The 22,655-nt window shown below is 40.6% G+C and overlaps 1 pseudogene; it reads right to left on the bottom strand.

The window, feature by feature from the left end:
* Positions 1-651: 651 nt before the first annotated feature.
* On the bottom strand, positions 652-21,988 carry LOC118641756 (annotated as a pseudogene).
* Between the last annotated feature and the right edge of the window lie 667 nt (positions 21,989-22,655).

Genomic DNA, 22,655 nt, shown 5'->3' with positions numbered 1-22,655 from the left:
AAAGGGCTTCCTTCTTCGTTCCTCTCCTGCTGTTTCTTGCTTATGTTCCCTAGAAAGGTCAGCCCCACTATGCCCAACCTGTCCTGAATATTCATTCAAAATAGAGCAGTTGTCTTCATCACCATTACTGCTTATTATTTTATCATTCCTTTACACCCCTTTTTTAGATGATGTGCATTATATGTATAAGTGATGCATGTTAAACTGATAAATTCATACGATTGATTGTTGGCCACATTTCCAGGCTATGTGTATGTAGTTATTTAGACCGCTTCATAATAAAATCATTTTCTCATCCATATATTTCTCATCTACGATACCTCTAAATCTAAAAGAAATGGAAAGGCGAAGGGAAGCCTATAGAACTTCCCACAGAGCAGAATAAATCAAATTCCCTTCAGTCTCACCTCTTTATCCCCAAATAGAATCATTACACTACCTGGAGCTGACATAAATAGGAGAGAGAAATGCACGAGGGAGGAGAGCTGGGTGGAAGTGGTGTTTTGTTTTGTTTTGTTTATAATGCAAAAACAGGTTTATTTGTACACACACTAATGAAAGAAAGCCATCTTCTGTCAAATGGAGACAATTAAGCTTCTTAAGTAGCTGATTTTGGGACCTACTACAATGGGAAGACTTGCTTTGTTGCCTTCAGCCGTCTGTCTCTTGACCTGACACTTGAGCAGGCTTTTTAAAAGGGTCTCCCTCCTGGGCCTGCTTTTGTAATCTCTTATGATATGCAAGCTGTTGTTCCAGGTAGTTTGTGTTCCTCTTCTGTTCCAGGTACTTTCCCATGAAGTGTAAGAGATCAGTTTCTTCGTTGGCAGAAGCCATGGTCCTCAGGTTTTGCAGGAGGTTGGTTAACTTGTTCTCTAACTCCAGAGCAGACTTCAGAGCTTGTATGAAAGTGTTATTAAATGCCATTTTCATAGCTCTTAGCAATTTTACAAAAGCACTTACATATACATTATAACATTTAATCCAGACTACATTTTGGTGTTTTAGATAATATCATTCATCTTTCTTTTTCAAATAAGGAATGAAGGCTCAGAAAGTAGAAACAAAGCCAAAGTTCAAACTCCGTCCGTCTAATCCTTCCATCTACCTCACTGCTCCTCTGCTGATTCGGGACTTGTTCAAACAGGATGAGTTGAAATTTTAAAAACAAAACAAAAAATAGTGTAGGGTGGTATATTCTCTCAATCTCTTTTAGTCATTACAACAGTGTTGTAAAGACCTCATTAATATCTGCTTTGGTCATAGGTCCCTGCTACTTCTAATTATTGTGTTTTGTGGCCAGTAAAGCAGTAGTGATAACTATGCAGAACAGAGCCAATACTCTACTTGCCCCCTTCTCTCGGAAAAAACTAATTTCTATATCTGAATCTAACAATTAATTTAGTGATGATATTCAAAATTCAGGGTCAAAATCAGAAAATTTTGTCACGTTTAATCTATCTGTAAAATATAAATACAGGATAACCAAACAGCCCAAGTTAGGGTGGTCCTAGGATGTTCTCCCACTTATATGAGTGTGTTTTCTGGGAAAATCAGTGTAGATGTAAAAAGAAATAGCTTCCCCAGCAACTCAGTCTTGCCCAATCTCTTACACCCAAGAAAATGATAGAGAATATGTTAAGCTATTGAAAGAAGTTCATTTTGATGGATATACCATTTTTGTTTTTGTTTTTAATTAATGAACATCTCCAATGTGGCAAAAACAGTGGTAGTGGTAGAGCTTCAGAGGCACTGTGGACCAGGCCCCTGGCAAAATGAACTACTGTTCTTTGCTATCTTGTCTTGATTTGCCCCTTTTTCTCCCTGTCTTGCTTTTTCCCCCATAATAACAGCCTGTAAATCTGACCCAGAACTGAATCACCCCTTGCCCTGATTTAATAGGAAATATCTCCAAAGGATTTTTTAATTATGTTCAGTTATCCTTTGTGAGGGCGGGGGTTCTGTTTGTTTGTTCCTTTGTTTTTTTCTTTGATTTTTGTTTGTTTGTTTTTTGTTTTGTTTTTATCCTCACCCGATGACATTTTTTGACATTTTGTTCAGATACAGTGGGAGGGAGACAGAAAGAGAAACATCTATGTGAAAGGACACATCGAGTGGTTGCCACCCACACAACCCAACCAGCCAGGGACAAACTGCAACCGAGGACACACCCCCAGTGGGAACCGAATCCGGGTCTCTCTAGACTGCAGGCTGACGCTCTAACCACTGAGTCAAACTGGCCAGGGCTGATTTTTGTTTGGTTTTGTTGTTGTTATTATTTGGTTTCTTTTTACAATTAGAATTCTATATAATGAAGTTTAATAATGGGGAAAAATTCCCAAGAATGCCATAATGAGAATACATACAACACACATACACACACACATACATACACACACACACTACATAATTCAAATCTAAATTCAACATAGTCAGAACCCAAAAGAAAAAATATGAGATGCCAGAGAATAAACTAGACTTGTCACTGTAATTAACAAAGGTTTTATCTTTTCTTATCATTTTGATATTTTCATTGTATTAGTCATTATTCATCCTATAATGCTATTTAGTCTTTAACAGATAGAAGTACTATTATAGTTTGAAAACTGTTTTTATTGTGCATTTCAAACAAATCTTCTAGTTTAACCATTTAAAATAAATCAGGAACACAATATTTAAAATTATCCAGCAGTAAATTTTTGTTAAGTGAATATTTGCAATAACGCATATAATTGAATTGTTATACATTGGGTTTCATGTTGGCTATGATCGTAACTGACATGGGTCATTCTGAGGCTATACTGCAAATAGGGTTGAGTGTGCACCCATCATTTTCTGTTCAAATGGCTTTAAAAACCACAAAACTGGATCTATCTCATTACTGCTCATTCCGGTAAGTGGCCCAGTAATGCATTATAGATGCAACAATGTTTTCAAAAAATGATAGTGTCTGGTTCTTATAGACAGTATTTCTCACAAGAAAATAAAAACTGACAACTCAAGTTGGTGTGAAAAGGCACAACCTAGTGGTCTGAAATACAACTCCTCCTTTCTGACCTCAAGCTATCATCCAAACATTATTTGCCATAACTGAACTGAGACTAAGTTTATGCATACAGAAAATTTCTTAGCATTTTTATTTTTTAACTTATCTTTATTGTTGAGTGTATTAAAGATGTTGCTCATTTTTCCCCCATTGACCCCCTCCGCCCCATCCCCCCCTTCTGCCTTTCCCCACACTGCTGTCTGTGTCTATTGGTTATGCATATATACACATAAGTTCTTTGTTTATTTCTTCCACCCCCCAAACCCCCCTTTCCTTTGAGGGTTGTCAGTCTAACAACCAATTTGTACTTCTTAATCCCTTCACCTTTTTCACCCATTTCCCCAACCCACCTCCTATCTGGCAACCAATAAAATTTCTCTGTGTCTACGGGAATGTTTCTGTTCTGCTTATTCATTTTGTTTGTAGATTCAGTTGTCAATAGATATGTATTCATTGCCATTTTGTTTGTTCATTTTTTTTTTTTTTTTTTTTTTGAGGAAAGTTGGCTGATACCTTTATTGCTTTGGGGGGAAGGGGAGTGCTCAGGAGCTCTTGATGGGGTGGCCCGCTTTCTCTTCACCATCGCGGGCTCTGACTGCGCAGGATGGCGCTGGCCCTGCGGATGGGAACCAGGCGCAGGTCGGGGGGGACTTGATCTTGCGGATCATATGCCGGATGCTGCTCAGGGTGGCCACGGCATTCTTATTGAGGGTGGTCTGCACGTAGGAGATGGCCGGCTTTCGTGAGGACCACCACAACTTTGCCGTAGGCCGCCGGCTCCACACCCACCGTCTTGTGGTGAATCAGCCCGTTGCAGCAAAAGGAGTTGCAGGCTTTCAGATTATTGGGTTCGTGCTGTGCGTCTCCGTGTTTCTCTTGATCAGCAAACTGGAGCAGTTTCCTGCGACCATCCATTGCAGATGGGAGACATGGTGGCAGCTCCTCACGATGCCGCACCCGAGACAGAAAACTGTTCATTTTTTTTTTTTTATCCTCACCCGAGGACATTTTTCCATTTTTTTGTACAGATAGAGTGGGAGAGAGAGAGAGGAAGAGAGAGAGAGGGAAACATCGATGTGAAGGGACACATCAAGTGGCTGCCACCCGCACGACCAACCAGGGCCGGGGACAAACTGCAACCGAGGTACATGCCCTTAGCGGGAACGGAACCCGGGTCTCTCCGGACCACAGGTGGACGCTCTAACCGCTGAGCCAAACCGGCCAGGGCTTTTTTTTTTAATTTTACTTTTGTTACAGATGTTTCTCCTTTTTTATCCCATTGACACCCTCCACCCCACCCGGTCCCCAGCTTTGTTGTCCATGTTCATTGGTTATGCGTACATGCATATAAGTTCTGTGGTTTATCTCTTCCCTCCCCACAAAACCCCTCTTCCGAGGGTTATCAGTCTACCCTACTTCCATGTCTCTGGGTCTACCCCATTCCTCAGACTGTTATGTTCATTGTATTCCACAAATAAGTGAGATCATGTGGTATTTGTCTTTTTCTGCTTGGCTCTTTCACTTAGGATAATACTTTCCAGATCCCTCTATGTCCTCTCAAAGGGTAAGAGATCTTTCTTTCTTACAGCTACATAGTACTCCATTGTGTATATGTACCACAGCTTTTTTATCCATTCATCTATTGATGGACGCTTGAGCTGTTTCCAGATCTTAGCTATTATAAATAGTGTTGCTATGAACATGGGGGTACATATATTCTTTCTGATTAATGTTTCATGCTTCTTAGGGTATATTCCTAGAAGTGGAATCACTGGGTCAAATGGAAGTTCAATTTTTAATTTTTTGAAGTAACACCATATTGTTTTCCACAGTGGCTGCACCAGTCTGCATTCCCACCAGCAGTGTACTAGAGTCCCCTTTTCTCCACACCCTCAAGAACACTTGTTGTTTGATGATTTGTTGATGGCGACCATTCTGACAGGTGTGAAGTGACACCTCATTGTTGTTTTAATTTGCATCTCTCTGATGGTTAGTGATGTTGAGCATTTCTTCATATGTCTCTTGGCCATTTGTATGTCCTGTTTGAAGAGGTGTCTATTCAGCTCCTCTGCCCATGTTTTAATTAGGTTCTTTGTCTTCCTTTTGTTGAGTTGTATGAGTACTCTATATATTTTAGAAATTATCCCCTTATCTGATGTATCATTGGCAATAATGTTTTCCCATACAGTGGGTTGCCTTTCCATTTTGATGGTTGTTCCTTTTGTTGTGCAGAAGCTTTTTAGTTTGATGTATTTCCATGTGTACTTTTTTTCCTTTGTTTCTGTTGCCTTAGGTGATGTATCAGTGAAAATTCTGCTGTGTATGATGTCCAAAATTTTGTTGCCTACATTTTCTTCTAGGATTTTTATGGATTTATGGGTCACATTTAAGTCTTTTATCCATTTTGAGTTTATTTTTGTGTATGGTGTAAGTTGATGGTCTAGTTTCATTTTTCTGCTGTAGCTGTCCAATTTTCCCAACACCATTTATTAAAGAGGCTGTCTTTACTCCATTGTATGCTCTTGTCTCCTTTGTCAAATATTAATTGAGCATAGTGTCTCAGGTCCATTTCTGGGTTCTGTATTCTGTTCCACTGGTTGTTCATATTTTTTACCTTTTTCTTCAAAAAGACCCTTCAACATTTCATATAATAGTGGTTTGGTGGTGATGAACTCCTTTAGCTTTTCCTTGTCTAGGAAACTCTTTATATGGCCATTGATTCTAAATGACAGCTTTGCAAGACAGAGTAATCTTGGTTGTAGGTTCTTGCTTTTCAACACTCTGAATATTTCTTGCCACTCCCTTCTGGCTGACAAAGTTTCTTTTGAGAAATCATCTGACAGTCTTATGGGAACTCCCTTGTAGGTAACTATCTGCTTTTCTCTTGCTGCTTTTAAGATTTTCTCTTTGTCTTGAACCTGTTGCATTTTGATGATGATGTGTCTTGGTGTGGAACTCGTGTGGTTCATCTTGTTTGGGACTCTCTGTGCTTCCTGGACTTGTATGTCTGTTTCCTTCACCAAGTTAGGGAAGTTTTCTACCATTATTGTTTCAAATAGGTTTTTGATTTCTTGTTCTCTCTCTTCTCCTTCTGGCACCCCTAAGATGCAAATGTTTGTATGCTTGAAGTTGTCCCTGAGGCTCCTTACACTATTCTCATTTTTTTGGATTCTTTTTCTTTTTGCTGTTCTGGCTAGGTGTTTTTTGCTTCCTTGTATTCCAAATCGATGGTTTGCTTTTTGGCTTTACCTACTCTACTATTGATTCTGTGTAAATTATTCTTTTTTTTTTTTTTTATCCTCACCCGAGGACATTTTTCCATTTTTTGTACAGATAGAGTGGGAGGGAGAGAGAGGAAGAGAGAGAGAGAGAAACATCGATGTGAAAAGAACACATCGAGTGGCTGCCACCCGCACGACCAACCAGGGCCGGGGACAAACTGCAACTGAGGTACATGCCCTTAGTGGGAACCGAACCCGGGTCTCTCCGGACCTCAGGCCAACGCTCTAACCGCTGAGCCAAACTGGCCAGGGCTGTGTAAATTTTTCTTTATTTCAGTTAGTGCCTCCTTCAATTCTGACTGGTCCTTTTTTATGTTCTTGAGGCCCTCACTAAGTTCACTGAGGTTCTCACTAAGTTCATTGAGCATCCTTATAAGCAGTGTTTTGAACTCAGCATGTTAGATTGCTTATCTCCATTTTGCTTAGTTCTTTTCCTGGAGGTTTTGTTCTATTCTTTCATTTGGGACCTGTTTCTTTGTCTCCTCATTTTGGCTGCCACTCTCTTTGTTTCTATGTATTACTTAACAAGAGGTATGGGGCTATTTGAGACCAGATGCTGCTCGTTTGAAAGAATTTAGGAAAACCTGAAGCAGAATCCAAGACAGGCCAATCCTATGGTTAAGCACCTGGCAACAGCTTAGGTGGGCCTGAAAGTTGGGTGGGGCAGGGCATCAGGGAATCACAGGGGTGGGGCAAGGAGTGTGAGCCAGGATGCTGGAGTTTCAGATATGGTGGCTGTCTGCTGTCCCAGGGAAGGGCTCACCAAAGGAACAAAGGCCTCTGAGAGCGTCTGTCTAGGAGAAAGCTGCCTCTCCAGCCCTTGCTCCAATGCCAAACAGCTCAGTTCTTCCCCATATGACTCTGGTGCCTTTCAAGTTGCCTCCCTGACGCTGGAGCCTGGAGGTTGCAGGCCCTTTAAGAGGAACTGCTGGGGACTCCAGCCACCTCAGCCTCCCTCAGCTTCAGTTCCTGCTGGTTTGTCCAGCCAGAAGTTATGGGGACTTCTCTTCCTGGCATTGGAACCCTGAGCTGGGTGCCTGGTGTGGGACAGGGACCCAGCAGTCCTCAGAGACGACCTTCCCAGCCAAGGTATCCTCCTAATTTTTATCCACCACATGTGGGTGTGGGACCAGCCCATCTCTGCCCCTCCTACCAGTCTCCATATGGCTGCTTCTTTAATTCCATAGCTGTAGGACTTCCATTCGGCTTGATTTCAGGTGGTTTTGAATGATGGTTGTTCTGTAGTTTAGTTATAACTTTGATGTGGTTGTGGGAGGACGTGATTCCACATTTACCTACCCACCATCTTGACCGGAACTCCTGCTTAGCATTTTTAGAACAAGACATGTCATAACGATGTGCATGAAAATGTCTCTGATTGAGAAGGCTCAACTTTAAGGGTCACTCTCATCAGGCTTAAGTAAAATAAGATTCTAACCTAGCCACACCTTATTAACTGACAGTCTCAGAAAAACAGCCACTCATTTTCTTTTCTGGTTCTTTCCAGAGAGATAATGAAAGACATATAAAGAAAAAGGAATAGGCTATCAATCTCTACCTTGGGGAAGGTCCTAGAGAGAGGTTGATTTTTTTTTTTTTTTGCTTTGGCTTTAAGGTCTGTTTTCCCAGTGGCTTAGGGAAAAGTAGAGAGAGAAACTGTAAATCAGAATGAGAGAGAACATTTGAGGAGAAAATGGAAAACAATCAGAATTCCTCAAAAGGTTTTCTAGGTCTCTAGGTCAAGTTCAAATTAATATAGTCATCTTAACTTAGAAAGGGAAGAGAGCTGGTGCTGGAGAAAAGCCAGAAAGGGTGGCTCTAACTCCCAAGGGGAATACTCCTCCAATAGTCCAGCTCTGTTCAAGGCTGTGGCACATACAAAGCCCACTGAGCCAGCAATGAATCAACAACCCACAGCCCCGTCCGCACGGGGAGTTCAGGCCCTGGCTTGTGCCTGACTTGGCCTTAACACCACAGCCATTTGTCTCCCAGTCTGAACTGAGCTCGGCTGATATGTTTTACTAAGTAGCAGTCCCACTTCCTAAAATGAGAAAAATCTGGCATTTAGTGCCTAAATCACAGATATCAGATAAATATATTATTTTCAGAACAATAAATCAATAGGTAAGATAAGCACAAGAATTGCAGGTTTTTGAGGCTACAGGTTACTGTCCCAAAATATAGCAACAACACATGGAATCCAGGCGTCTCCTAAAATTTGTAAGGATGTTTTTATGACAAAATAAAATTTTGTGTACATTTCTGCAGCTATAGACGAAGAGGAAATATTTTATCCTTCATATATATATATATTTTTTTTATCCTCACTTGAGGACATTTTTCCATTTTTTTTGTTCAGATAGAGTGGGACGGAGAAAGAGGAAGAGAGAGAGAGAGAAACATCGACGTGAAAGGGACACATTGAGTGGCTGCCACCCACACGACTAACCAAGGCCGGGGACAAACTGCAACCAAGGTACGCGCCCTTAGCGGGAACCGAAACGGATCTCTCTGGACCACAAGCTGATGCTCTAACTGATGAGCCAAACCAGCCAGGGCTTATCCTTCTTATCTTGCTATCATTGTCATCAGCAGTTAAAAGTCCCTACAGTTTTATTGTTAGTACCAGAATTTCATCAATTAGTATCAAGAGAAAAATAAGGACTAGCTGAAAAGCTCAAAACTTACAAAATGGAAAAGGGAAAGGACCAAATAAGATTGTAATAAGTGAAAATTGAGGCATGTAATGTTTTGCACCTTCATCAGACAACTCGGTAGCATTACAGTTAGAAAAAAATAATAATTGTTTGTATAAAAGGGTCTCTATTACATGAGAGAATGTATATCTAAAGCTTCAAATGTCTGACTTAACTACAAAATTTGAAGTTAACACATTAATTCTAGATATTTCCTTCATTAAAAAGTTGGTAAAAATCTATACTGACCTCATCTAAAATATAAATAAAATTTTAATTCCATAAAAGGATTCTGTGTTATATAAAAGAAATTTAAGAATTAGTATGCAATTCTGAGAATCAAGGCCCTTTCTAGACACATAGAATATTCAATTAACTATCTTGCAGAATTTTTAACTGTGACATTGAAATGCTACACAGAGCATTAACATCTATTATTCTTTATAAATTAATATTTTCCAGGACTGCATACACGCTCAGTTCTATAATAACACTTTAGGGCAGTTTGTAAGATTTCGGTTTCCCTTATCAACCCATATTAAAAGATATATTAAAAGATAGTATTTAATTCTGACTAAGCTACCTTTCATAACCAATAAAGTATAGTTTCAAACTAAGGAAGCATATTGAAAAGGGGAGTTTCAGTCCCCAGGCTAGATCTGGGGCCTGACATACACTCACACAATTAATTAAATGAGGGAGTATTTTTTTACTGTATTAGGAGAAGTTCTTAAATAATTTCAAAATCAATAAGATATTTTAAATTCCTAATGCTGCCCTGGCCAGTTTTGCTCAGTGGTTGGAGCATTGGCCTGCAGACCAGAGAGACCCGGGTTCGGTTGCCGCTAGGGGCACATACCAAAAAAAAAAAAATTCCTAATGCTATGCTATAAGAAATTATTACCTTAATGTGCTTTCTGGCTCATTTCATTCCTATAAAGAAAAAAAAAAAGAAAAAAAAACAGCCAGTCCCCCACCCCATTTACAGAGAACAAGCCAGTTCTGCATAAAAATGTAACCAGCAAAGTATTGAGTTACCCTGAAATAGAGTGTTGTTGAAATCATCAAAACCAAAAATTTAAACAAAATAGGTGATACCAAGCAGTGAAGAGCCAGGGGCTGTGAAGTCAGAAAGTCAGACAGAGCTTGTCTAAATATTGGTACCACCAACTTACCAGCTCTATGACTTTGGGAAAGTTTACTTAACCCATTTAAGCTTCAGTCTATTCATCTGTAAAATGGGAATAATGATAATAACCTATAACATAAGGCTTCTGTGAGAATTATAAAATAATGCAGATATAACACTGAACCCAGTACCTGGTCCCTAGGGACTGATCAACAGATGTTTTATTTATTTATTTATTTATTTAATTATTTATTTATTTAATCCTCACTAGAGGACATTTTTCCATTTGTTTGTTCAGCTAGAGTGGGAGGGAGAGAGAGAAAGAGAAACATCGACGTGAAAGGGACACATCGAATGGCTGCCACCCACATGATCCAACCAGGTTTGGGGACAAACTGCAACCAAGGTACGTGCCCTTAGCCGGAACTGAACCCGGGTCTCTCTGGACCTCAGGCCAACACTCTAACCACTGAGCAACCCAGCCAGGGCAATGTTTTATTTTTATTACAGTAAAACTCTGATTAGTCATATAGGCATTTCTAAGCTCACTGTACCTATAGGATAATAAACAGATTTGAAATTATCTGTAGCTCCAATTGATCAGCAGCAGCTGTGTGGAGCATTGCACTAAGAATAACCAGCCCTGGCTGGTTTGGCTCAGTGGTTAGAGCATCTGCCTGCAGTCCCGAGAGACCCAGGTTTGATTCCAGTCGAGGGCACATACCTCAGCTGCAGTTTGTCCCTGACCCTGGTTGGGTCGTGCAGGTGGCAGCCACTCAATGTGTCCCTTTCACATCGATGTTTCCCTCTCTCTCTCCCCCTCTCTCCCCCTCTCTCTCTCTTTCTCTCTTCTTCTCTCTCCCTCTCACTCTATCTGAACAAAAGGAAATATGTCCTCGAGTAAGGATTAAAAAAAAAGAATAACCAAATGAGCCCTGGCCGGTTTGGCTCAGCAGTAGAGTGTCAGCCCTCAGACTAATGAGTCGCAGGTTCGATTCCAATCAAGGGCACATATCTCGGTTGTGGTTCGTCCCTGGCCCCGGTCCAGGTCTGGCAGGAGGGAACCAGTCGATGTGTCCTTCTCTCTCCCTTTCTAAAAAAGGATAACCAATGAAGTCCAGCCAGTGTGGCTCAGTGGATTGCGCATCATCCCATAGATTGGGAGGTCCTGGTCCAATTCCTGATCAGGGCATGTGCCCGGGTTTCGGGCTTGATCCCTAGTAGGGGGCTTGCAGGAGGCAGCCGATCAATGTTTCGCACATCAATGTTTCTATCTCTCTATCTCCCTTCCTCTCTCTCTTAAGAAAAATAATAATAATAACCAATGAAGCCCTGGTCAGTTTTGCTCAGCGGTTAGAGCATTGGCCCACAGACCAAGGAGTCATGGGTTCAAATAAGAATTCAACAGCCAGTTTGACACTCAATAACAGAACCTCACTAAAACAGTACTGATAACTGCCCTGGCTGGTTTGGCTCAGCAGTTAGAGCTCTGGCAGAGGACCAAGGGGTCGAGGGTTTGATTCCCATACAAGGGCATGTATCTGGGTTGCAGGTTTGATCCCCTGTCAGAGTCCTGCAGGAGGCAACAATCAATGTCTCTCTCACATCAATGTTTCTCTCTTTCTCCCTCCCTCCCATTTTATCTTAAAAAAATAAATGGAAAAAATATCTTTGGGTGAGGATCAAAAGAAAAAAAAAAAAAGAATAACCAATGAAGACTTTTGGTCAAGACAGTGGAGGTAAATTGTGTATTTACCTCCTCCCACAATCACATCAAAATTACAACTAAATGATAGAACAACCATCATTGAGAACCACCTGAAGACTATGCAATAGAACTCTTATAACTAAGAATATAAAGAAGACATATCTAGACTGGTAGGAGGGGCAGAGAGGTAGACCAGGCAGGTCCGCACTCACAGTGTAGTGACTAAGAAATGGGAAGGATATCTCAGTTGCAGCTCCCCCCCCCCAGGAGTGAGGGATCCCAGCCTCACACCAGGCCATACATCCCAGGGTACCAGTGCTAGGAAGAGAAGTCCCCATGTCATCTGGTTATGAAGACCAGCTGGGATTTTGCCAGAGAAAGAAAATCTGCTGGAGAATGAGCTGTTCCTCTTAAAGGGCCTCACATAAACTCACTTGCTCACAAACTCACTCACTTTAAGTTCTAGCACAGGGTCAACAGCTCAAAAAGCACCCGACATATAGGAAAAAAGTAAGTTGATTAACTTCAGGGGGAGGTCTGGAAGGACAGGGGTTGAGGGAACTCTGGGGATACAAGTGCTGACAGGTACCCTTGTTCTTTTGATGAGTTCTCCTTCCCAACTAGACAACTGGTTGGTGGTGGGTGCCAAATCTACGCTTTCATTTACCTGGCTAACACTGTTCACCCTGCCCAGGTGAGTCCCTGAGACCCCATTCAACCCAAGTCATTGACTTGGCCCAAGCCTCTTCCAGCAACTGTTCCACATAAGCAGCTTACCTCAACTCACATTGCTGACTTCCCCAAAAATCCACAAACCTCACATGAGTGGTGGCTTCCCTAGACTTGCACTGAAGTTTTTATCCAAGGTCCTCACATCCCATGCTGGTATGGCCATTCTCAGCTACAGACTCTCAAAATCCACAAACCTCAAACAAGCGGCACCCACTTTGGCAAGCACTGTAACTCCTGCCAAATAACCCTAAGCCCAGCATAAGTAGCAACCAGTCTCAACTCCCATCAGGTGGTCCCAAGCCTGACATAAGTGACAGTGAGTTAGTCTTGGCCTGTGACGTAGGTTCAAATAAGTGGCCACAAACATGGCACATGTGTTGCTGACCTCAGCTCATGTCACAGTGCCCACCGAAGGGTCCCAAGCACAACACAAGCAGCAGCTGGCCCCAGTTCATTATATAGTGTTTCCCAAGTGCCTCTAAGTCCAGCAAAAGCAGCAACCAACTGCATTTTACATCGTAGCTCTTACTAAATGATCCCAAGCTTGCACAAATGCTGGCTGATATCAGCCTGCACCAGAGTCCCTTCCAAAAGGTTCCAGACCCAACACACCCAGTGGATGATTTCAGCCCACATTAGAGCCCCACCCAACCAGCTCCACAACACACACATCTGAAGAGCAGCCTTAGCTGGCACCAGATCCTTGTTAAAGAGACTCCCACTCCATGGGGTCAGCCCTTGCCCAACAGCTTGTCTGCTACAGTCACAGCCAGGCATTACTGCCAGTCAGCCAGAGGGCCAACCATACTAAATGATGTGACAGCAGCAATTGAGACACAATTACAACAGGAGGGCACACACAACCCATACAGGAGATACCACTGGAGCATCTGGCTAAGGTGATCAGGAAGCCTGCACCATTGGGCCCCAAAGGACACTTTTTATATAAGGTCACTCTGTTAAGACTAGGAGATGTATAGATCTACCTAATGCATAGAAACAAACACAAGGAGTCAGTCAAAATGAGGAGACAAAGAAACACATCCCAAATAAAAGAATAAGACAAAACTCTACAAAAAGAACTAAACAAAATGAAGACAAGCAGTTTGCAAATACAGAGTTCAAAATACTGGTTATAAGGATGTTCAATGAACTTGGGACAAGAATAGATGAGCTCAGAGAGAATGTAAACAAAGAGAAAACATAAAAAAGAACCAGTCAAAATGGAAAAATGCAATGACTGAAATGAAGAATATATTAGAGGGAATTAATAGCAGATTATATGAAGCAGAGGAATGAATCAGCAACCTGGAATACAAGGTAGTAGGAAAAAACAATCAAAATGACAAAAAGATAAACGAATTTAAAAAATTAAGATAGTTTAAGGGATCTCTGGGACAGCATCAAGCATAACAACATTCACACCATACGAGTACCAGAAGCAGAAAAGAGAGACAAAGGGATTGAAAGCTTATTTGAAGAAATAATAACTGAAAATTCCTTAAACTGATGAAGAAAAAAGACGCAAAAGTCCAAGAAGCACAAAGAGTCCCTAACAAGATGAACCCAAAGAGGCCCACACCAAGACACATCATAATTAAAATGGCAGAGGTTAAAGACCAAGAAATAATCTTGAGCGCTGGCTGGTTTGGCTCAGCGGTTGGAGTGTTGGCCTGCGGACCAGAGAGTCCTGGGTTCAGTTCCCGCTAGGGGCACGTACAAAAAAAAGAATCTTGAAAGCAGCAAGTGAAATACAGTTACCTACAAGGGGGCTCCCATATGACAGTCAGCTGATTTCTCAACAGAAACTTTGTGGCCTAGAAGAAATTGACATGAAATAGTCAAAGTGATGAAAAACTAGGACCTACAACCAATATTGCTCTAACCAGCAAAGCAATCATTCAGAATCAAAAGAGAGATAAAGAGTTTCACAGACAAGAAGAAGCTAAAGGAGATCATCACCACTAAACCAGCATTAGAAGCAATGTTAAAGGGACTTCTTTAAAAAGAAAAAAAGGATCAATAATATGGTTAAGAAAATATAAGAGAAAAACTCTCCCTGATAAAGACAAACACTTAGTGAAAGCAGTGGATCAAACAAAAGTAAAGCTAGTATAATGATTAAAAGACAAAAGAAAAAAAATTATGTATAATTACAACAATAAACAGGGATACACACAAACACACACAAAAAAATTTTTAAAGACCAACAGAACATAAATATGGAGGGGTGAGTAGAAATTGTAGTGATTTTAGAAGATGTTTGAACTTAAGCAACAATCAACTTAAAATAGATTGCTATAAATATAGCTCATATATATAAAGAACATGGCAACCACAAACCAAAAATCTATGAGAAATACACAAGAAATAAAAGAAATAAATCTAAACATAACACTATTGAAAGTCATCAACATACAAGAGAAGTAGCAAGAAAATAAGAAAGGAATGAAGAACTACAAAACAATCAGAAAACAATAAAATGGCAATAACTACATACCAATCAATAATCACTTTAACATAAATAGATTCATGCTCCAATCAAAAGACATAGGGTGGCTGAATGGATAAAAAAATAAGACCTGTACATATGCTGCCTACAAAAGTCCCACATCAGATCAAAAGACATACAGAAACTAAAAATAAAAGAATGGAGAAAAATATTTCATGCAAATTGAAACAAAAGCACATGCTAAGCCGCAAAACAAGTTTCAATAAATTTAAGAAAATTAAAATCATATCAAGAATCTTCTCTGATAGCAATGATATGAAAGTAGAAATCAATTATAAAAAGAAAACTAAAAAACACACAAATGCCTGAAGGCTAACTAACATGCTACTAAACAATTAATAGAGACCCGGGTTCGGTTCCCGCTAAGGGCACGTACCTCGGTTGCAGTTTGTCCCCGGCCCTGGTTGGTCGTGCGGGTGGCGGCCACTCGATGTGTCCCTTTCACATCGATGTTTCCCTCTCTCTCACTTCCTCTCTCTCCCTCCCACTCTGTCTGTACAAAGGATGGAAAAATGTCCTCGGATGAGGATTAAAAATATATATATATTTAAATATGTTTAATTTTTGGACTGAAAATTATTGCTAATTCTATCCCCACATACAACGTAATAAATGAGTTTTATTACAATACAGTGCTACCACCCATAATTTGGCTAATATGCACTTTCTTTTTAATTTTTTTTGTTTTAACACATCTTTTCTGGTGGATGAAAAGAACATTTCTATTATTACCTGCAAATTTATACTTTCTTTAATGGTCCTATGAAGTACTTATTACAAAGCAAATGTCTAAAAAAGGTTTTATGCAATGCTTTTCACTAGATTATTATTTTAAAGAAAAGAAACTTCTTGTATATTAACATTAGAATAATTGCATCTAATAATCATATAACTGCCCTGGCTGGTTTGGCTCCACAGTTAGAGCATCAGCCCTCGGACCAAAGAGACCCGGGTTCGATTCCAGCCAAGGGCACGTACCTTGGTTACATTTTGTCCCCAGCCCCAGTTGGGGTTGTGTGGATGGCAACCAGGTATGTCTCTCTCACATTGGTCTCTCTCTCTCTCTCTCTCTCTCTCTCTCTCTCTCTCTCTCTTTCTCTCTCTCTCCCCCCCTCCCACTCTGTCTGAAGATAAATGTAAAAATATCCTCGAGTGAGGATTAAAAAAAAAAATTGTATAACTTAAGGTTGGAAGACTGCTTAAGGCAAGTGGTTGCCAGCGTGTTTTTTTTACCACTAGGGAGCCCTTTTTAATTTTATCTAATAAAACTCGGTTTGAAAGTTTTTCCGTATCAAAAAATGCATTTAGAGAAATGATTAACTTTCCCTCTCGATACATATATGGAGATATAAATGCCCACTTTCCAAGGGGCTTTAGGAATACTGAACATAGTTCATGGGCCAGTGTGAGCACAGTGCGCTGATAAAGGTGTGATCTCTGGAACCAGAGGCCTAGGTTCAGTCCTAGATCCACCACTTAGTTTTGTGATCTTGTTTTCTTAATAGTATAATGGGAATAATGCAAGTAACTACCTCATAGGAATAAATACTGATATGTATAAAGCAATACATAAAACAATGCCTGGCAGATAGTAACTGTTCATTCAGTGTTAATAATTATGTTAATATTACCATTGTAGTCCCTGGGGAGGGAACTATCTTTGGAACTTACCCAGTCTAAGTGTCTATATAAGTATCCTTACCTATAACAGCTTTGACTGATAGCCATCCATCCCTTTCTTTTTTTTGGTTAATCTTCACATGAGGATATTTTTCCATTGGTTTTTAGATAGAATGGAAGGGAGGGAGGGAGGGAGGGAGAGAGAGAAAAACATTGATATGACAGACACATCGATTGGATGCCTCCCTCAGGAGCCCAACCATGGCCGGGGATCAAACTTGCAAGCCAGGTACATGTCCTTGACTGGGAATGGAACCCGAGACTCTTTGGTCCTGGGATCAACACTCTAACCACCAAGCCAAACAGACCAGGGCCATCTATCCCTTTCTTGAACATGATTAACCAATAGGTAATGTCAGCCATCTATTGCCACAATAGTAGTGTAAGACGACCACCTAAAAACACATTAACTTAAAACTATAAGTATTTAGCCCAGCTGGTGTGGCTCAGTGATTGAGCGTCGACCCATGCACCAAGAGGTCGCCGGTTCAATTCCAGGTCAGGGCACATGCCTGGTTTGGGGGCCTGATCCCCAGTTGGGGGGCATGCAGGAGGTAGCCAATCGATGTTCTCTCTTATCGATGTTTCTATCTCTCTCTCTCCCCCCCCTTCCTCTCTCTCTAAAATCAATAAAGAAAAAGAAAAAAAATTTTAAGAATAAAACTATAAGTATTTATTTAGCTCATAATAAATAAATGGGCCAGCAATTTAGAATAAGATTGCCTGAGCATTTCTGGGTTCAGTTACATCTAGCTCAGATGTCTGAAGGTCAGCTGGCCCTCAGCTGATTTAAGAAGATCTCAACTGGGATGACTAGGATGCCTCACCCCACCCACCTACATCTCGTTCTCCAATCGTCTAACACAAGCATGTTTTTACGGTGCTGGCAAAGGTGTAGGAGAAAACAAACTCCAATGTGCAAGCCTACTTCACATCTGCTAACATCCCATTGGCTGTTACACGGTTCAGCCCAAAGTTAAGAAGCAGGACAGATCAACCTTCCCACAGTGGGAGGCACTCCTAAATGTCACGGCAAAGGACGTGGATATGAGGAATATTGGAAAGTTGGGTCATCACTGCCATCACACGCAGGGAGTCTCCTAGATCAAAAGGCAGTTCCTTGGCAATTATTAGACAGATATACTTGGGACTGAGCTAACACTTACCTCTAACTTCTCTGATTAGTACTAGTTAATTCTCTGGAGCCACAGCTGTGTAAGTCTAATCATTCTTCCACATGACATTAATTGCCACTAAAATATTTGATTAGGTTCCGCATATATCACATCTTTGGCAAGGTTAAAAAAAAAAAAGCTCAGTTCCTTCTCTTGTATTTCATATCATTTGAAAAATGATCTTGCTTATACTGTCAATATTTCCTTTAAATCATTATACTTTATATGTGCCAGATAATAGTCTGATGTTACTTTTATTAGTCTTATTGTTCAGGATACTATACATCTATCAATGCATTTTAAAAACACCATAGGCTTTTTTGGCTGTCATGTCATACTGTGAACCCATATTGAGCTTGAGTTCAAATAAAATCCCCAGGTGTTTTGCATGAACTATTGTTCAGGGACCCTCCTCTTAATATACAGTTCCCATTGACCCAATAACAGACTTTCCTGAGTATATGCTTCAGTTGACAACAAATCAATATGGCATCATCATGGTTTTCTTGTGGCCGATTTGAAATGGCATGTTTGTACACTCACTGATCATCTATCCCAAATGTTGGTTCCTAGTCAATTGTCTACCACTTACTGCCAAAGTACTTACCATGTGTTGCAAATTATTTGTCTATATGTCTGTCTCCTCTACAGAATATGAACTCCAACGGGCAGGAATTACATCTCATTCATCTTTATATTTTCATTACCTAGCAAAAGATCTTATATGTGGCGTATCGTTGAGCAAGTGAATGAAAGGAAGACATTCTTCACCACCCTGCATCATCCACTTCCTCTTCACCTCACCCCCACTTGTCCAGCAGGCTGACTCTCTGCAACAATAGTATAAGCAAACATGTGACTTGGTTCTGTGTCCTGTTATGATTATTTATCCTTACACTCTTTCTGATTGCAAGCACCTACTTTGTGACCCACTATTAACTGCACCTCAATCTCCTTTAAAATGTCTATGGACAGCAGCAGAGAGCATTAAACATAGAATACCTTCTACAAGATCACTAACACGTAGTTGGCAAGTCTCTGCATGAATCCTTGAATTCTTAGTGATGGCAAACCTCTTCCTGAAGCAGCACCTCCACTTCCAGATAACTCTTTAACCAAAGTAACCCCCTCTCTCCAACACTCTTGTTCTTTAGCTCTGCCTCTGAGGCTTCCTGGAATAAATGTAAGTCTTCAATGTGACAATCTTTCAGCTTTTTAAAGATAGAATCAAGTCCACCTAAGTTTGTCTCTTCCGTTATGTACATTTTCCATTCTCTCAGCTATACCTTGTACAATGTGGCTTCAGCTCGCTGTTCTCTGGATACACTCCAGTTAGTGAAAGTCACTTTTAAAATGTGATGCCCAGTGCCGGGCCAGTGTGGCTCAGTGGCTGAGCATCAACTCATGCACCAAGAGGTCACTGGTTCGATTCCTGGTCAGGGCACATGCCCAGGGCCTAATCACCAGTGAGGGGCATGCAGGAGGCAGCTGATTGATGTTCTCTCTCTCATCGATGTTTCTCTCTCTCTCCTTCTCCCTTCCACGCTCTCTCTAAAAATCAATAAAGAAAAAAAATGTATTGAAAAAAATAAAATAAAATATGATGCCCAGAACTAAACTCAAACTACCAGATGTGTTTTACAGAGAAGGGAAGCTCCTATTTCCTTGTGATGGGACCAGTGATTGCATCAGTACTTTTCCTTTTCAACTTCATCACACAGACAACTTAAGTTTATAGTAACAAGAACCCTAAGATGTTTTCACATGTACTATATTATCCACAGGGATTTTGTTACCTTGTTTTAAACCTAAGTGCAGCATGTTACATTTAGTGTTAGGAAATTTCATTTTCTTAGATTTAACCTTCCATCTCCCATTCTAGCATATTGGGATTGCTTACATTTTAATTCTATCACTCGACATATTAGCCAGGTCTCCCAGTTTCATATTTCATAAGTTTAATGTGTGTGTTATTTAAATAAAGTAATTTTTAAATGTTGAATTTGACATTTCAAGAGACATTACCAGAGATATATTGGAGGCACTATTTGAGCACAGACTACAAGGCAGTTACAAATCTAATTTCTGTGTTTTATTATGCCTTGAAAGAGTTTGTATTTTAGTATAAAACCTTTAATAGACAAAAAAAAAACAACCTGACAGGCTAGTAGAAATTAATTATTTTTTATTATTAATTTATTTTTGTTACAGATGATTCTCCTTTTTTTCCCCATTGACACCCGCCTCCCCATCCACCCCACCCCGTACCCAGCTTTGTTGTCCATGTCCATCGGTTATGCGTACATGCATATAAGTTCTGTGGTTTATCTCTTCCCTCCTCCCACCACCCCCTCTTCTGAGGGTTGTCAGTCTGTACCCTACTTCCATGTCTCTGGGTCTACTCTATTCCTCAGACTGTTATGTTCATTATATTCCACAAATAAGTGAAGTCATGTGATATTTGTCTTTCTCTGCTTGACTTGTTTCACTTAGAATAATACTTTCCAGGTCCCTCCATGTTGTCTCAAAGGATAAAAGATCTTTCTTACAGCTGCATAGTACTCCATTGTGTATATGTACTATAGCTTTTTTATCCCTTCGTCTACTGATGGACACTTGGGCTGTTTCCAGATCTTAGCTATTGTAAATAGTACTGCTATAAACATGGGGGTACATATATTCTTTCTGATTGGTGTTTCAGGCTTCTTAAGGTACATTCCTAAAAGTGGGATCACTGGATCAAATGGCAATTCAAAAATTTCTCTTTTTCTTTTTTTTTAATTTATCTTTTTCTTTTTTCTTTATTGATTTTTAGAGAGGAAGGGAGAAGGAGAGAGAGATAGAAACATCAATGAGCCCTGGCTGGTTTGGCTCAGCGGTTAGAGCATCGGCCTGCAGTCCGGAGAGACCCGGGTTCGGTTCCCACTAAGGGCATGTACCTCGGTTGCAGTTTGTCCCCGGCCCTGGTTGGTCGTGCGGGTGGCAGCCACTCGATGTGTCCCTTTCACGTCGATGTTTCTCTCTCTCTCTCTCTTCCTCTTTCTCCCTCCCACTCTATCTGTACAAAAGGTGGAAAAATATCCTCGGATGAGGATTAAAAAAAAAAAGAAACATCAATGAGAGAGAACACCCATTGGCCGCTTCCTGCATGCCCCACTGGGGATGGACCCCCAACCTAGGCATGTGCCCCGACTAGGAACCAGTGGCCTCTTGGTGCATTGGTCAACGCTCAACCACTGAGCCACACCAGCCAGGCGAAATTAATTGCTAATATTGAAATTTTAGTTTTGTGGGGGAAAGTTTCCTGCCAGGAGAGTTTTTCTGTTGTAGTTGTCTGTATATTCATAAGCCTGTACTAGCTATAGCTAATAGCCCCCTTGCCTAAGTTTTTTTTTTTTTTTATTTTAATCCTCACCTAAGGATATCTTTCCATTTATCTTCAGAAAGAATGGGAAGGGGAGAGACAGAGAGAGAAATATTAATGTGAGAGAGACATATCGATTAGTTGCCTCCCGCATGGCATGACCCCAACCAGAGCCGGGACCAAACGTACCCACGGTGCATGCCCTTCACGGGAATGGAACCCTCCGCTCTTCAGTCCGCGGGCCTATGCTCTAACCGCTGAGCCAAACCGGCCCAGCCTAAGTTTTTAATTTCTTCTTTTCACAATGGTAGTTAAACTGTGCTGAAAATTTGTTAGAAATGTTGCCTTGAGTGAGATTTATTTGGGGAAGATTTAACCTGCTGAGTTCTTTTCAATATAAACTCTAATGCATACTATTCTGCATACTAACTAACATCTGTGGTGAGCAGCTCTACACAGAGAACCCCTAAGGACTCCAGGTAATCACAAAGGCTGTAACAATAAAACAGTACAATTATTTCCTCATGTAAATTCTGGAAGAGTTCAGAGTTTTCAGATATTAGGTTTGGTTTTTAGCATGCACAAGTTACTGTGATCGTCTATTAAATACCTTTCGGATTCAGCAATTTTAGTTCTACTTTCACAACTCTCTTAGGCCCCTGAATCATCCCTACAGTCTCAGCCCTGACTCAGTGAAAACGAGGGAATCACAAGCTACACTTGTTTTATTTTTAGCACACAGCACAATCCTGAGGGAGTTGCAGATGTTCAGAAACAACAACAAAGCCTTGTAAAGCCAAAATGACACTCCTTTGCACCATAAAGCGTGCCCCCGTTGCCTGCATTTTAATACATGTCAACAGAGCAGCATGACACTTTCAGGAGAAACTGTGCACTCTGCCACTTTTCTGGTGCCTTTTTCAGTGTGACAAAAGGCACAAATGGCAAAGGAAGAATAACACTTTCATAAGCCAGGTGAGGCTTCTACCACGTAAGTCCTCACAGCCTGCGTACGAGATGCACGGGGTGGCAGGGGAGGCGTGGAGAAAATCAGCAGTGGCTCCTTTCTAGCCCAAACAAACCCTTTTACTAGAGATGAGAAAACTGTGCAAAGATTATGCTAAATTAAAGCATGTCAAAAGTGGATTCCAAACTTGAGTCTGAATCTATTTTCAAACAAAGTGGAACTACTCGCCTGGGTAACAAAGTGTTTGCCAATAATTGTTTCTACTTTTCCTACTTTCTGTTTGCTTTAGAAAGTTTTACATTTAGACTAGACTCTTATAAGAATTGAATATAAATTGACTCTGAACTTAAAATATTACTTCACAATCG

This window comes from Molossus molossus, unplaced genomic scaffold (assembly GCF_014108415.1).
Source record: "Molossus molossus isolate mMolMol1 unplaced genomic scaffold, mMolMol1.p scaffold_m16_p_1, whole genome shotgun sequence".
NCBI classification, from domain to species: domain Eukaryota; kingdom Metazoa; phylum Chordata; class Mammalia; order Chiroptera; family Molossidae; genus Molossus; species Molossus molossus.
This window is presented reverse-complemented; position numbering and strand designations above follow the sequence as displayed.